The following is an 11,545-nucleotide window of genomic DNA, read 5'->3' on the forward strand; positions in this document are numbered from 1 at the left end:
GATAAATCCCACTTGGTCTGGGTGGATGATCTTTCTGATGTGTTGTTGCATTCTATTGGCGAGAATTTTATTGAGGATTTTTGCATCTATGTTCATCAGGGATATTGGTCTGTAATTCTCTTTCAGTGCTGCATCTTTTTCCGGCTTAGGAATTAAGGTGATGCTGGCTTCATAGAAAGAATTTGGGAGGACTCCCTCTTTTTCGATTGTTCTGAATAGTTTGAGAAGAATTGGAGTCAGTTCTTCTTTAAACGTCTGGTAGAATTCAGCAGTGAATCCATCTGGTCCTGGGCTTTTCTTTGTTGGGAGGGCCTTTATTACTGTTTCAATTTCTGTCTCAGTTATGGGTCTGTTTAGGTTTTCGATGTCTTCCTGGTTCAATTTAGGTAGGTTGCATGTGTCCAGGAATCTATCCATTTCTGATAGGTTTCCCTGTTTGCTGGCATACAAGTCCTTGTAGTAGTTTCTGATGATTCTTTTTATTTCTGTGGTGTCTGTTGTTACGTTTCCTTTTTCATCTCTGATTTTATTGATTTGGGTCTTTTCTCTTCTTTTTTTAGTTAGTTGGGCCAATGGGGTGTCAATTTTGTTTATTTTTTCAAAAAACCAGCTCTTCGTTTGGCTGATTTTTTGTAATGTTTTTTTTTGATTCAATCCTGTTGATTTCTTCTCTGATTTTAATTATTTCTCTTCTCCTATAGATTTGGGTCTGATTTGCTGTAGGTTTTCTAGATCCTTGAGATGAATTGAAAGCTCATCTATTTGGTGTCTTTCCAATTTCTTGATGTAGGCACCTATTGATATAAACTTTCCTCTTAACACTGCTTTTGCTGTGTCCCATAAGTTTTGGTATGTTGTGCTGTTATCCTCATTTACTTCCAGAAAGTTTTTGATTTCTCTTTTAATTTCTTCTATGACCCATTGTTCATTCAGGAGCATGTTGTTCAATCTCCATGTGTTTGCGTATGCTCTAGGGATTCCTGAGTTGCTAATTTCCAACTTCATTCCTTTATGGTCTGAGAAGCTGCATGGTATGATTCTAATTCTTTTGAATTTGCTGAGACTTGCTTTATGGCCTAGTATGTGGTCAATCCTAGAGAAGGTTCCATGTACTGCTGAGAAGAATGTGAAATCTTTAGCTGTAGGATTGAAAGTTCTGTATATATCTGTTAGATCCATTTGGGCTATAGTGTCGTTTAAATCTACTGTATCCTTGTTGATCTTCTGACCGGATGATCTGTCTATTTCTGAGAGTGGAGTATTGAAGTCCCCCAGTACTACTGTATTGGGGTCTAAGTCTCCCTTTAAGTCCGTTAATAAATCTTTTAGATAAACTGGTGCCCTGTAGTTAGGTGCATATACATTGATAATTGTTATATCTTCCTGTTGAATTGAACCCTTAATCATGATATAGTGTCCCTCTTTGTCTCTCTTAACAGTTTTTGTGGTAAAGTTTATGTTGTCCGATATTAAGATGGCTACGCCCGCTCTTTTTTCATTTCTGTTGGCATGGTATATCTTTTTCTAGCCTTTCACTTTCAGTCTGTATGGATCTTTGTTGGAAAGATGTGTTTCTTGTAAGCAGCAAATAGATGGGTTTTGTTCCTTAACCCAATCAGCCAATCGGTGTCTTTTAACTGGACAGTTCAGGCCATTCACGTTCAATGTGACTAATGATAAGTGGTAACTTTGCCCTGCCATTTGCCAAAGATAAGTTCTAATATATGCTTTGAATTCCCTGTGATCTTTTGCTGTGAGGTTTCCTTCCTTGGTTTCCTTCCTTTACCTTCTTTCATATTGATGACCGTGTTTCTGTGTTTCTGTGTGTAACACATCTTTAAGCATCTTTTGCAGGGCTGGACGAGTGGCGACAAATTCTTTCAATTTCTGTTTGCAATGAAAAGTCTTTATTTCACCTTCATTCACAAATGATAGCTTTGCAGGATATAATATTCTGGGCTGGCAGTTGTTCTCTCTTAGTACCTGGGCTATATCTCGCCATTCCCTCCTAGCTTTTAGAGTTTCTGATGAGAAGTCAGCTGTGAGTCTGATTGGAGATCCTCTGAGAGTAATCTGACGTTTCTCTCTTGCACATTTTAGGATCTTTTCTTTATGTTTCACTGTGGAGAGTTTAATTACAACGTGTCGTGGTGAGGATCTCTTTTGGTCGTGTTTATTAGGGGTTCTGTGAGCTTCCTGTACTAGGATTTCTCTGTCCTTCTCCAAACCTGGGAAATTTTCTGCTAATATCTCACTAAAAAGGCCTTCTAATCCTTTCTTCCTCTCCATGCTTTCAGGAACTCCTAGAACCCGAATGTTGGGTTTTTTAATAGTATCCTGAAGATTCCCGACAATATGTTTCAGATTTCTAATTTCCTCTTCTTTTCTTTGGTCTGACTGTATCCTTTCCTGTTCTCTGTCTTCTAAGTCTGATATTCTCTCTTCTGCTTCACCCATTCTGTTTGTAAGGCTCTCTATTGTGTTTTTCATTTGATCTATTGAATTCTTCACTTCAGTCACTATCACAGTTTCCTGTTGTACTAGTTGTTTCGTTTCATTTTGATTCCTCCTTAATATTTCATTTTCACGAGAGAGATTTTCTATCTTGTCCATTAAGGATTTGTGTAGTTCCAGAATTTGTTTTTGAGAACTTCTTAACGTTCTTATCAATTTTTTGAGATCTGCTTCTTGCATTTCTTCTATGTCATCATCTTCATAATCTTGAATTGGGGTGTCTTTTTCATTTGAGGGCGTCATGGTGACTTCCTTGTTTTTATTACCTCGGTTTTTGCGTTTGTTATTTGGCATATTGGAGATATTTGGTTTCTTCACTGTGGTGCTTTTTCTTGTTATACTATGACTCTAGATTAAGTGGACTGTCTGTTTTTGATGGAGCCTTAGGGCTTGAGATGGGTGTGGCCTGAGAGCTCTGTTTGGTGTGCCAAAGGTGACACTCCCAGGTTAGACGTTAGGCGTGATAGAGCTCTGTCTCTCTCTCTCCCTCTTTTTTTTTTTTTTTTTTGATTCAAAAGGGAAGTAATTCCACACAGCTGAACGAAGTTGGAGGTAGTTAGCAGGCAAATGATATACCCACAGGAGCCAGAGATCGGAAGCTCTTTTCCAAGATCCCCACAGGGAATCTGTTCGGCCCTCAGAGTGGGCTCAAATTCTCCTTCAGCCTCCCACTGGGTTGCCAAAGTTACGGAATTGTAGCGTCTCTGGAGAGTGCTCACGTGAATTCCGTGAGTTCTCTCCCCCACCGTCTCTTTTTTCACAGTCTCAGTTCAGTAGCACCACAAATTTACTAGCTCCTAATCTCCTGTTAATTCGCCCCGCCCAGAGTCAGGTTTTTCTGCTAGGCTCAGGGCCGGTGCAGACCTGAGGTCGCTCTGCTTATGACGTATGTCCAAGATGGCGCCTGCTCTTTGTCTTGCTCGCCCTTGAGAGGTGAGCGGAGAGAGAGAAACCCGTGTCCGTACTAGTCACCCTTTTTTCTCTCTCTCTCTCTCTTCCAGTTAGCCTTGTGAACTTCCCCCCCTGGGGGTCGTTCCCTCTAGTCTCCTCTCTCCGCTTGCTTGCCGGTGTCTCGGGCTATTGAGGTTCGGCTCACCTCGCGTTCCAGCGCTGGTGTGTTGAGTCTGCTGCTGATGTCCCGAACTGTGGGCTCCCACGCTCTCCACGCAGGTCCGCTGTGAGTCACGCGTTCCGGAAGAGTTTCTTCTGCTGTTTCCTCCCCTACTCTTCCTTGAACCTGCAGTATCTCCACTTTTATTAAACTATCTCTCCCCAGACTATCAGTGTGCTCCCTTCCTATTCCGCCATCTTGCCGCCAACCAGTATCTTAACTGCTAGACCAAACACCCACTCATGACTTATTTTAACAAGCATAATGTAGTATAAGTTATGTGCTAGTTCTTGCCCTAATATCTAAGAATTCCCTGCTTATGTCTCTTAGGAATCCTGCCCCTACAGTGACAACAAACCTAGGTCAGCCAACTGCAGATGAGAGGTCACATGGAGCACAGGCAGTCATCCCAGTGAGGCTATCCTAGACCAGCCAACATCCAAATAGCCACTAGACATATGCTCAGACCTTAGAACTACCCTATTAAGTCCAGCCACGATCAACAGACTTCCTAGCCTTCTCATGGACCTGAATAGATATGAGGCAAGAGTTGGTTTATGCCATGAGATTATTGCAAAAAGATAATACATATCATTAAGTGACTGCAGGAGGAATTATAAAAGTCCCTTTCTAGATGGAAGAGACTGAGGCTCTGAGTGGTATCCCACCATTGTGTACAGAGTGGCTGCTTTCAAATTCTAGGGAAAACTCTTGACTCTGATATTGTGAAAGCTTTGCTGATTATTCAATTTTCTGAGTTTGTTTACACCACCAAGTGAGGTAAAATGATCTTACTTTTAAAGGTGCTGTGACAATTAAAGGAGATGAAATGTAAAGGGCTGAGTTGATGGCAAGTGCCTTATAAATTGTAGCTGTTGTAGTAACGGTGATGGTGATGAGGGTTGCTCCAGACTGGGAGGAGTCAGAGACATGAAGTCAGGGCTTTTAATTTCTAATTGGCTGACTTTCTGTCTTCTGTTTTTCCTTTTCCCTTTCTATCTCATTTCCTTCTCCTTTTTATTTTCTGGTTTTCTTTGCTCACTTCCTCTGAGGTGTTCTAAGGACTTACTTTGTGTTTTCAAGCCATCATCAGCTTCACCTACCTTTTTTTTTTTTTACTTTTATTTAATGAATATAAATTTCCAAAGTACGGCTTATGGATTACAATGGCTTCCCCCCCATAACGTCCCTCCCACCCGCAACCCTCCCCTTTCCCATTCCCTCTCCCCTTCCATTCACATGAGGATTCATTTTCAATTCTCTTTATATACAGAAGATCAGTTTAGCATACATTAAGTAAAGATTTCAACAGTTTGCTCCCACACAGAAACATAAAGTGAAAAATAATAGATGATTTTTTAAATGATGATGAAATCAGATCAGACCTATTGTCATGTTTAATCCCAGTGAGAGTCAAGTTGGGAATTGATAATTTCTTCTTTTTTTTTTACAGAAGATCAGTTTAGTATACATTAAGTAAAGATTTCAACAGTTTGCACCCCCATAGAAACACAAAGTGAAATATACTGTTTGAGTACTCGTTATAGCATTAAGCCTCAATGTACAGCACATTAAGGACAGAGATCCTACATGAGGAGTAAGTGCACAGTGACTCCTGTTGTTGACTTTACCAATTGACACTCCTGTCTATGGCATCAGTAATCTCCCTATGCACCAGTCATGAGTTTCCAAGGCTATGGAAGCCCCTTGAGTTCTCTGACTCTTATCTTGTTTAGACAAGGTCATAGTCAAAGTGGAGGTTCTCTCCTCCCTTCAGAGAAAGGTACCTCCTTCTTTGAAGACCTGTTCTTTCCACTGGGATCTCACTCACAGAGATCTTTCATTCAGTTTGTTTTTTTTTTTTTTGTTTTTTTTTTGTTTTTTTTTTTTTTTTTTTTGGCCAGAGTGTCTTGGCTTTCCATGCCTGAAATACTCTCATGGGCTTTTCAGCCGGATCAGAATGCCTTTAGGGCTGATTCTGAGGTCAGAGTGCTGTTTAGGACATCCGCCATTCTATGAGTCTGCTGAGTATCTCGATTCCCATGTTGGATCACTCTCCCCTTTATTTATTCTATCGGTTAGTATTAGCAGGTACTAGACTTGCTTATGTGCTCCCTTTGACTCTTAATCCTTTCATTATGATCAATTGTGAACTGAAATTGATCACTTGGACTAGTGAGATGGCATTGGTACATGCCACCTTGATGGGATTAAATTGGAGTCCCCTGGTATGTTTCTAACTCTACCATTTGGGGCAAGTCAGCTTGAGCATGTCCCAAATTGTACATCTCTTCCCTCTCTTATTCCCACTCTTATGTTTAACAGGGATCACTTTTCAGTTAAATTTCAACACTTAAGAATAACTGTGTATTAATTACAGAATTAAACCAGTCATATTAAGTAGAACAGACAAAAAAAACTAAGAGGGATAATGTATTAAGTTGTTCATTAACAGTCAGGGCTATGCTGATCAAGTCACTGTTTCTCATAGTGTCGATTTCACTTCAACAGGTTTCCTTTTTGGTGTTCAGTCAGTTGTCACCGATCAGGGAGAACATATGGTATTTGTCCCTTTGGGACTGGCTTATTTCACTCAGCATGATGTGTTCCAGATTCCTCCATTTTGTTGCAAATGACTGGATTTCGTTGTTTCTTACTGCGGTATAGTATTCTAAAGAGTACATATCCCATAATTTCTTTATCCAGTCTGCCACTGATGGGCATTTAGGTTGGTTTCAGGTCTTGGCTATTGTGAATTGTGCTGCGATAAACATTAGGGTGCAGACCGCTTTTTTGTTTGCCAATTTAAATTCCTTTGGGTAAATTCCAAGGAGTGGGATGGCTGGGTCGAACGGTAGGGTTATCTTCAGGTTTCTGAGGAATCTCCAGACTGACTTCCATAGTGGCTTGACCAGTTTGCATTCCCACCAACAGTGGGTTAGTGTCCCTTTTTCCCCACATCCTCGCCAGCATCTGTTGTTGGTAGATTTCTGCATGTGAGCCATTCTAACCGGGGTGAGGTGAAACCTCATTGTGGTTTTGATTTGCATTTCCCTGATTGCTAATGACCTTGAACATTTTTTCATGTGCCTGTTGGCCATTTGGATTTCCTCTTTTGAGAAATGTCTATTGAGGTCCTTGGCCCATCTCTTAAGTGGGTTGTTGGTTTTGTTTTTGTGGAGTTTCTTGATCTCTTTGTAGATTCTGGTTATTAACCCTTTGTCTGTTGCATAGTTTGCAAATATTTTTTCCCATTCTGTCGGTTGTCTTTTCACTCTCCTGAGTGTTTCTTTTGCAGTACAGAAACTTCTGAATTTGATGCAATCCCAATAGTTGATTTTGGCTTTGAGTGCCTGTGCCTCCCGGGTCTTTTCCAGAAATTCTTTGCCTGTGCCAATATCTTGAAGGGTTTCTCCAATGTTCTCTAGTAACTTGATGGTGTCAGGTCGTAGATTTAGGTCTTTAATCCATGTTGAGTGGATTTTTGTGTAAGGTGTAACGTAGGGGTCTTGCTTCATGCTTCTGCACGTGGAAATCCAGTTTTCCCAGCACCATTTATTGAATAGACTGTCCTTGCTCCAGGAATTGGTTTTAGATCCTTGATCAAATATAAGTTGGCTGTAGATGTTTGGGTTGATTTCTGGTGTTTCAATTCTGTTCCATTGGTCTATCCATCTGTTTCTGTACCAGTACCATGCTGTTTTAATTACAACTGCCCTGTAGTATGTCCTGAAATCTGGTATTGTGATGCCTCCAGCTTTGTTTTTGTTGTACAAGATTGCTTTATCAATTCGAGGTCTCCTATGTCTCCATATGAATTTCAGCATCATTTTTTCCAGATCTGAGAAGAAGGTCTTCGGTATCTTGATTGGTATTGCATTGAATCTATAAATTGCTTTTGGGAGAATGGACATTTTGATGATATTGATTCTTCCAATCCATGAGCATGGAAGATTTTTCCATTTCTTGCTATCCTCTTCTATTTCTTTCTTTAAGGTTTTGTAATTTTCATCGTAGAGATCTTTAACGTCTTTGGTTAAGTTTATTCCAAGGTATTTGATTGTTTTTGTAGCTATTGTGAATGGGATTGATCTTAGAAGTTCTTCCTCAGCCATGGCATTGTCTGTGTATACAAAGGCTGTTGATTTTTGTGCATTGATTTTATACCCTGCTACTTTGCCAAACTCTTCTATGAGTTCCAATAGTCTCTTAGTAGAGTTCTTTGGGTCCCCTAAATACAGAATCATGTCATCTGCAAGAGGGATAGTTTGAGTTCTTCCTTCCCAATTTGTATCCCTTTAATTTCTTTTTCTTGCCTAATAGCTCTGGCTAGAACCTCCAGAATTATATTGAATAGCAGTGCTGAGAGTGGGCATCCCTGTCTGGTTCCAGATCTCAGTGGAAATGCTTCCAACTTTTCCCCATTCAATAGGATGTTGGCTGTGGGTTTTTCATAGATTGCTTTGATTGTATTGAGGAATGTTCCTTCCAAACCCAGTTTGCTTAGAGTTTTCATCATGAACGGGTGTTGTATTTTATCAAATGCTTTCTCGGCGTCTATTGAGATAAGCATATGGTTTTTCTTCTGCAGTCTGTTAATGTGGTGTATCACATTGATTGTCTTGTGCACATTAAACCATCCCTGCATACCAGGGATAAATCCCACTTGGTCTGGGTGGATGATCTTTCTGATGTGTTGTTGCATTCTATTGGCGAGAATTTTATTGAGGATTTTTGCATCTATGTTCATCAGGGATATTGGTCTGTAATTCTCTTTCAGTGCTGCATCTTTTTCCGGCTTAGGAATTAAGGTGATGCTGGCTTCATAGAAAGAATTTGGGAGGACTCCCTCTTTTTCGATTGTTCTGAATAGTTTGAGAAGAATTGGAGTCAGTTCTTCTTTAAACGTCTGGTAGAATTCAGCAGTGAATCCATCTGGTCCTGGGCTTTTCTTTGTTGGGAGGGCCTTTATTACTGTTTCAATTTCTGTCTCAGTTATGGGTCTGTTTAGGTTTTCGATGTCTTCCTGGTTCAATTTAGGTAGGTTGCATGTGTCCAGGAATCTATCCATTTCTGATAGGTTTCCCTGTTTGCTGGCATACAAGTCCTTGTAGTAGTTTCTGATGATTCTTTTTATTTCTGTGGTGTCTGTTGTTACGTTTCCTTTTTCATCTCTGATTTTAGTGATATGGGTCTTTTCTTTTTTTAGTTAGTTGGGCCAATGGGGTGTCAATTTTGTTTATTTTTCAAAAAACCAGCTCCTTGTTTGGCTGATTTTTTGTAATTTTTTTTTGGATTCAATCCTGTTGATTTCTTCTCTGATTTTAATTATTTCTCTTCTCCTATAGATTTGGGTCTGGTTTGCTGCAGTTTTTCTAGATCCTTGAGATGCGTTGAAAGCTCATCTATTTGGTGCCTTTCCAATTTCTTGATGTAGGCACCTATTGATATAAACTTTCCTCTTAACACTGCTTTTGCTGCATCCCATAAGTTTTGGTATGTTGTGCTGTTATCCTCATTTACTTTCAGAAAATTTTTGATTTCTCTTTTAATTTCTTCTATGACCCATTGTTCATTCAGGAGCATGTTGTTCAATCTCCATGTGTTTGCGTATGCTCTAGGGATTCCTGAGTTGCTAATTTCCAACTTCATTCCTTTATGGTCTGAGAAGCTGCATGGTATGATTCTAATTCTTTTGAATTTGCTGAGACTTGCTTTATGGCCTAGTATGTGGTCAATCCTAGAGAAGGTTCCATGTACTGCTGAGAAGAATGTGAAATCTTTAGCTGTAGGATTGAAAGTTCTCTATGTATCTGTCTAAGTCTCCCTTTAAGTCCGTTAACAAATCTTTTAGATAAACTGGTGCCCTGTAGTTAGGTGCATATACATTGATAATTGTTATATCTTCCTGTTGAATTGAACCCTTAATCATTATATAGTGTCCCTCTTTGTCTCTCTTAACAGTTTTTGTGGTAAAGTTTATGTTGCCCGATATTAAGATGGCTACGCCTGCTCTTTTTTCATTTCTGTTGGCATGGTATATCTTTTTCTAGCCTTTCACTTTCAGTCTGTATGGATCTTTGTTGGAAAGATGTGTTTCTTGTAAGCAGCAAATAGATGGGTTTTGTTCCTTAACCCAATCAGCCAATCGGTGTCTTTTAACTGGACAGTTCAGGCCATTCACGTTCAATGTGACTAATGATAAGTGGTAACTTTGCCCTGCCATTTGCCAAAGATAAGTTCTAATATATGCTTTGAATTCCCTGTGATCTTTTGCTGTGAGGTTTCCTTCCTTTACCTTCTTTCATATTGATGACCGTGTTTCTGTGTTTCTGTGTGTAACACATCTTTAAGCATCTTTTGCAGGGCTGGACGAGTGGCAACAAATTCTTTCAATTTCTGTTTGCTATGAAAAGTCTTTATTTCACCTTCATTCACAAATGATAGCTTTGCAGGATATAATATTCTGGGCTGGCAGTTTTTCTCTCTTAGTACCTGGGCTATATCTCGCCATTCCCTCCTAGCTTGTAGGGTTTCTGATGAGAAGTCAGCTGTGAGTCTGATTGGAGATCCTCTGAGAGTAATTTGATGTTTCTCTCTTGCACATTTTAGGATCTTTTCTTTATGTTTCACTGTGGAGAGTTTAATTACAACGTGTCGTGGTGAGGATCTCTTTTGGTCGTGTCTATTAGGGGTTCTGTGAGCTTCCTGTACTAGGATTTCTCTGTCCTTCTCCAAACCTGGGAAATTTTCTGCTAATATCTCACTAAAAAGGCCTTCTAATCCTTTATCCTTCTCCATGCCTTCAGGAACTCCTAGAACCCAAATGTTGGGTTTTTAAATAGTATCCTGAAGATTCCTGACAATATGTTTTAGATTTCTAATTTCCTCTTCTTTTCTTTGGTCTGACTGTATCCTTTCCTGTTCTCTGTCTTCTAAGTCTGATATTCTCTCTTCTGCTTCACCCATTCTGTTTGTAAGGCTCTCTATTGTGTTTTTCATTTGATCTATTGAATTCTTCACTTCATTATGATTTCTCATCACTATCACAGTTTCCTGTTGTACTAGTTGTTTTGTTTCATTTTGATTCCTCCTTAATATTTCATTTTCATGAGAGAGATTTTCTATCTTGTCCATTAAGGATTTCTGTAGTTCAAGAATTTGTTTTTGAGAACTTCTTAATGTTCTTATCAATTTTTTGAGATCTGCTTCTTGCATTTCTTCTGACTCATCATCTTCATAATCTTGAATTGGGGTGTCTTTTTCATTTGGGGGCGTCATGGTGACTTCCTTGTTTTTATTGCCTCGGTTTTTGCGTTTGTTATTTGGCATATTGGAGATGTTTGGTTTCTTCACTGTGGTGCTTTTTCTTGTTATACTATGACTCTAGATTAAGTGGACTGTCTGTTTTTGATGGAGCCTTAGGGCTTGAGATGGGTGTGGCCTGAGAGCTCTGTTTGGTGTGCCAAAGGTGACACTCCCAGGTTAGACGTTAGGCGTGATAGAGCTCTGTCTCTCTCTCTCCCTCTTTTTTTTTTTTTTTTTTGATTCAAAAGGGAAGTAATTCCACACAGCTGAACGAAGTTGGAGGTAGTTAGCAGGCAAATGATATACCCACAGGAGCCAGAGATCGGAAGCTCTTTCCCAAGGACCACACAGGGAATCTGTTTGGCCCTCAGAGTGGGCTCAAATTCTCCTTCAGTCTCCCACTGGGTTGCCAAAGTTACGGAATTGTAGCGTCTCTGGAGAGTACTCACGTGAATTCTGTGAGTTCTCTCCCCCACCGTCTCTTTTTTCACAGTCTCAGTTCAGTAGCACCACAAATTTACTAGCTCCTAATCTCCTGTTAATTCCCCCCTGCCCAGAGACAGGTTTTTCTGCTAGGCTCAGGGCTGGTGCAGACCTGAGGTCGCTCTGCTT

The sequence above is a fragment of the Oryctolagus cuniculus genome, chromosome 2 (assembly GCF_964237555.1).
Source record: "Oryctolagus cuniculus chromosome 2, mOryCun1.1, whole genome shotgun sequence".
Lineage (NCBI taxonomy): Eukaryota > Metazoa > Chordata > Mammalia > Lagomorpha > Leporidae > Oryctolagus > Oryctolagus cuniculus.